Here is a 5,989-nt window from a genome sequence, read left to right as displayed (position 1 = left end):
GGAGCACAGGCTCCAGACGCGCAGGCTCAGCGGCCATGGCTCACGGGCCCAGCCGCTCTGCGGCATGTGGGATCTTCCCAGACCGGGGCATGAACCTGTGTCCCCTGCATCGGCAGGTGGACTCTCAACCACTGCGCCACCAGGGAAGCCCGCTGCGAGAATCTTAAACGTTTATATAGAGGTCTTCACTGGGTTCAGTCTCGGATTCAGTACAGATGGTCTCTGAAGAACACCTTACTCTCTCAAGGTTGTGTGCTTGCAACAGCTCCTAAGCCTCAGGGTCTACAAGCTGCAGGAAGACGAGACTGCCCGGGGTGGCCTGCAAGCCATTCTTGCCACGAGCCCCGCTGCTGCTGTCGTGGAATCCGGCTTCCCCCACCACTCACCCTGTAGTGAGTTTTCAGTGAAGCTTTCTCTCTGTGCTAGTGAGATTCATGCTACTTGAGTTGCGCAAAGCCACAGAGCGTGTAAATGTTGGGGTGGGGGCACAAACCCAGCAAATCTGGCCCCAAGGTCTGTGTTATGTCACCCAACAAGAGTGGGGAGGCCACGCTCCTAAACACCTCACCCCCACGAGCCAGCTCCTCAAACCCGCAACGCCACAGGTGGTTATCCTTTTTAAATATAGCAGCGTGTATATGTCATTCCCAAGCTCCCTAACTATCCCTTCCCTCCACCCTTCCCCCCGCCCCCGGTAACCATAAGTAAATTTTCTGAGTCTGTTTCTGTTTTGTAAGTACGTTCATTTTCATTTCTTTTTAGATTCCACACATAAGTGATATCAAACAATATTTCTCTTTCTCTGACTTACTTCACTCAGTATGACAATCTCTAGGTCCATCCATGTCACTGCAAATGGCATTATTTCTGTGAAGAAGATTACTCTCCATAATGTGGGTGGGCATCATCCTATTAGTTTGAAGCCCTTAATAAAACGAAGACTGATGTCCCCTGAGAAAGAAGGAATTTTTAATATGTATTTTCTTATATTGGATTCTGGTTCCACCATTTTCTAGGTGTGTAACCCTGGGCAAGATACTTAACCCTTGGCCTCAGTTTCATAACTCACAAATTGGAGATAATAACAGTAACTAATCCAAATGGTTGTTATAGGAATTAAATGAGGTAGTATATGAAAAGCCTGTTGGAATGGGAAATGTTCAATAAGTAACAGCTGTGGTAGTTACTCTGAAAGAGGTTGCACATATGGTTTATTTATAGATAACTAGAAACATTATTGCTATTAGACAATGGGAAACATGCAGGTATTTCCTGGAATGAACAGAACATATCTTAACTTTTTCCATAGAGTTCAGGCCATACTGAGTCAGCCTCTGAAGGAGATTGGGAGTTTTTGTTTCTGGTCTCCCCAGCTTTTCTCTCTCCCAACATTTTCTACCCTCTGACCTCTCCATCTGGGGTCCAACTGCTCCTGGAAGAGAGGCAGCAAATCTGACAGCCCTCTGTAGAAAAGAGGCTTGGGTCTAGTGGACCATCTGGTTAACTTTCAACTTTAACTCAAAATTGTTTATTCATCTGTTCTAGAGATACATTGACACAATTGAAAAAACTCATTTTTTTTTTTTTTTGCTTTTGAACTTACACACTGCTCTTTTCCTTTTAGCATCTTACCTTAAGAAAGTTTAAAGTTATCCAGTATCTCTGCTCTCTTCCCACACATACAAGAACATTAGGATGATTTAACACAGGTTCCACTTCCTCTTTCTTGTTCTTATCCAGAATTTTAAAAACTCATTCATTTTACTGGGCCACTCCTCCTGTAATAAACCAGGCATATTTTTTACAAAATGCATAATTATCTTGTGACTAGCACATAAAATTTTATTTTACGTTTGTGTGTTTTTGACCTCTAGAAACAGCAAGTTCATATTGTTCAACCTAATATTTGAAGAATGTTAATTTCTTGACTATAAATATTTTAAAATATATACAACAAGTTTCTGTTATGGCATTTCTTCACTTTTTAGTATATTGGAATTCTCAGAAAATGACTTGGTGGTGGGGAAGTCTCCTTTACCCTCCAAGAAGCCCTAGTGTGAAGCCTCTACAAAGTAAATCTTTCTTTTACTGATAATACTTATCTTTTATAACACCTTTTCCATGTATTTTTGTGTTAAAAGATCTAAAAATATGACTCCTTAAAAAAAAAAAGAGGTAAGGAGAGGAAGGAAATAAAAAGGATGTGGAGGGACCAACGCCCCATCATATATTATATAAAATGACAATAATCACAAGAAACCTATTTCACAAATTACTGGGAATATTACACGTGATAATATACTGCGAAGAACTTTAAAGAATTAAAAGTACAATCATGAAAGGCAGTCCACTTATGTGTTTGAAGAAACATTTTTGGTCTGTGAATGCTTTATTTCTGGTCCATGGTGACATAAGTATGAAAATTTGAGAGTAAGCATTTAGAAACTGTTACACGAATTTGACAAAGTCATTTTACATCTGTTGAATCAAATAATAAAAGATTTGGGCTTGTATTTTGTATGTCTGAATTTTTACTTCATTTTCTAGTAATTCACTTTCATTTTACTTTACAAAGGCAAAGAAACCCTGTCCTTCACCACACATAGTTTGAGAAGCATCGATAAAAGCTATTATTATTTCTGAAATTTTGCTTAACAACCATTAATTTCTAATTACAAACTAGTTATATGTCATTATTTGAGAAATACTCTCTCAAACCAAGTGTAAGGAGTTGCCAGCATACAAACAAGTTCCAAAACAAGTTTGTTTTGTATTGGGTAACATGGTTATTTGGGAGTCAGACACCATTTTTCCTATGAAATAACATTAGCCGAGGGTTAGGTTCTTGGTGTAGCCTATCAATCCCAGTTATCTCAAAAGATGGGTAAGCTATACAATAAAATGTGATCAACCATATATACTGTAAATTTTTTTTTTCGCGGTACTTGGGCCTCTCACTGTTGTGGCCTCTCCCGTTGCGGAGCAACAGGCTCCGGACGCACAGGCCCAGCGGCCATGGCTCATGGGCCCAGCCACTCTGCGGCACGTGGGATCTTCCCGGACCGGGGCACGAACCCGTGTCCCCTGCATCGGCAGGCAGACTCTCAACCACTGCGCCACCAGGGAAACCGTATACTATAAAATTTAATGACCAGGCTTCTCCACCCTCTTACGATGAAGAAATTAGGCTACTGATTTCCAAATCAGAAAACATCCCTCTTCCCCACCCAGCCATGAGAAAAGGTGATTCTTAGCTCTGGCAGGGTGGTAGGGATAGGGATAAGGATGGAGTTATTTTTGCAGAAGTTGCTTCAAGAGCAACTCAGAAAGAGGAAGAGTAATGGAGCTATAGTACTCTTCACACAGAGAATGGAGGAATTAGGAGATCAAGTTTGAGGGAACTCACTGGTCGAGTTAATAAAATTAAACTGAGGATTCTCTAAGATTCTCTGAGAATGAGGTTTGGCAGGTTTTGCTGGACTTGAAAGCCTGGTTCTTTACCACAAATGCCTCTATCCTAAACCCCAGGGCATTGTGGTGGCCCAGGACGGTGAGTAGGCTTCATCCTGAATTGAAATCTGTTAGCGGCTACCTCAGAGATTTTAATTTTTCTTCTGTCGTTGTTTGAAAAGATGTGAGGGCAAGTCTAGGCTTAGTGAGAAACATTGGTAGAATCAATTAGTGCCACGGGCAAGAAGGGAAAGTAAGCATAAAAGCTGTATTTCGCTACCCTGAGTATACCCTGAAAGAAACAGACCTTTGGCCCTTTAATTCCAGCTGAAACCAGGATGAATTATTAAGCACATGACTTTTTTAAAAGCCTGGGAATAGCAAAAGGGGAACAGCACACAACAAGGTAATCTTATTTACAATTTATGGTTTCCTCGTTTTGTGATACATTTGGAAGACACAGGAGCCTAGCTCTTGACCCAGAGTCCAAGAGGAATAGTTTTATATACTAGTCACTAACCAGAAACCTTGGAACAAGACTCTCAGAACTAATACAGAAGCCCTGGCCACAGTCCCAGGCCTTCTTCTTTAGGTCCTCATTCTAAATTCTGATTTCATATATGAGATTCTTCTCTGTCCCCAAAGATTGACATTAAAAACGTCCCTAGAGAAGAGATCCCACCCACACGTATCCAGTCATAGGGTAACTATGGTGAAATTCTTAACCAAAATGGTCCATGGATAGAATCTGGGGGCTTCATGACCTTGAATGAAGGGAAAAAAATCTTGATTTCTAAAGGAATTTAACATTTCCTTCAATTATGAAAGTAGAAAACAAATCAAATCTCAGAAGCATTAGCAATACTTGTGACTTTGTTACTAATGTAAATAAGAGTTATGTTCATTATTTCATTATAGTGCTGCAGACATCTTGAAAAAACATTTATGCTCATCGCTATTTGAAAGAATGTTGCTAGATCTTGTTATTTAACGTGTTAATAATGTAGCACACATTACACTATTATATTACTATAGCACAAACTTTTAAAAGACTACTTTGATAATTGCATTTGAATGTAATTGGTCTCCTTTGCAATCTGCACCTTTTTAAAATAATTTTTTAAATTATTTATTTATTTATTTTTGGCTGCATTGGGTCTTCGTTGCTGCATGTGGGCTCTTTCTAGTTGCGGCAAGGGGGGGTTACTCTGTTGTGGTGCGTGGGCTTCTCATTGCAGTGGCTTCTCTTGCTGCAGAACGCGGACTCTAGGGCGCGTGGGCTTCAGTAGCTGCGGCTCGCGGGCTCTAGAGTGCAGGCTCAGTAATTGCGGCACAGGGGCTTAGTTGCTCCGCGGCATGTGGGATCTTCCTGGACTAGGGCTCAAACCCGTGTCCCCTGCACTGGCAGGCGGATTCTTAACCACTAGGGAAGCCCCACACCTTTTATTGTATGCATTTATGTTATTCTGCGAAGGCATCTATAATTTCACTACTGCCAGAGGGGTTCATGACATAAAAAAAGGTAAGCCTCCAGGACTTTCAAAGTACAACTATGTTGCTATCTACCATGCAATATAACCTAATATCCTTTAGGACTGAATCAGAGACATACAGAAACTGAGGGGTCTCTTTTTTTTCTTGGTGCAGAACAGGTGAGAAATTGGCATTTGCTTTTATTTACTGGTTGTTAATAAAACCGATGTTTGTTGAAAATTGGCAATTGTGATCATTTCTGCCTACATACTACAGGGTGGCAATTAAGTACTGGCAACCATGAGAAGCTTGTTTCAGCCATACTCATATTATAACTGTCTCAATCTTAATGGGGAAGGTTCTCTTTTATACTTTTTTCTTTCTTTATTCACGTTATGATTGTTAAGTTTTAAAATGGGGTTTGCTTTTGATGGGTTTTTTTTTTTCTTGTCTTATTCCCATAAACTGAGTTTGGAGCAAAAATAGTGTCCAGGTGAACTTCCCTGGTGCTCCCAATGCAGGGGGCACGGGTTCAATCCCCGGTCGGGATTCCGCGTGCCGCAGGGCACTGACAAAAAAATAATAATAAAATAAAATAAATAAAATAGTGTCCAGGTTTTGAGGTCTCTAGTCTAGATGAAGCATTACGTAATAGAATGTTTCCTTCCTCCCATCTACATCCTGTTATAAAAAGTAGTGATTCCAACATGACGTATTTACAAGACATGGCCCAGTATCTTTTCCTGTAATTAAAATATATATATTTAAAACTGTCCTCCAGAAGTTTCTTACCGGACTAGGACGGAAGGAATGTCTTCGAAGATTAATCGAGAACTGAGAAAGGCCTGCAGCCTGCTTGAGATTCCCGTGGGGTTGTCTGTTAGTGAAGGGAGGTGAAGGAATTCAAAGTGTCACGCCCTTGGCCTAACCAGGGGCGGGATAGGACGGTTCCCACTGCCGGGAAGGTGTCTCAAGAGGCAGGTTTGCGGTGACAAAGGCCAAGGGCCGCGCCGAGGGCGGAGCCGCCGCGGCCTGTGAGCAGGAACCGGGCCCGCCGACCTCGGGG

General features: G+C 41.4%; 1 long non-coding RNA gene across 1 annotated transcript; it reads right to left on the bottom strand.

The window, feature by feature from the left end:
- Positions 1–812: 812 nt before the first annotated feature.
- On the bottom strand, positions 813–5,912 carry LOC113618389 (uncharacterized). The gene is made up of 3 exons (XR_003431997.1): positions 5,716–5,912; positions 1,633–1,778; positions 813–951 (listed from the first exon to the last, which is right to left on the bottom strand). It is a non-coding gene; the product is annotated as an uncharacterized LOC113618389 (long non-coding RNA).
- Between the last annotated feature and the right edge of the window lie 77 nt (positions 5,913–5,989).

Source organism: Aethalodelphis obliquidens, unplaced genomic scaffold (genome assembly GCF_003676395.1).
Source record: "Aethalodelphis obliquidens isolate GAN/ISIS:26980383/991018 unplaced genomic scaffold, ASM367639v1 scaffold5, whole genome shotgun sequence".
NCBI lineage: Eukaryota > Metazoa > Chordata > Mammalia > Artiodactyla > Delphinidae > Aethalodelphis > Aethalodelphis obliquidens.
The sequence above is the reverse complement of the archived record's forward strand: the minus strand, read 5'-3'. Positions and strand labels throughout refer to the sequence as shown.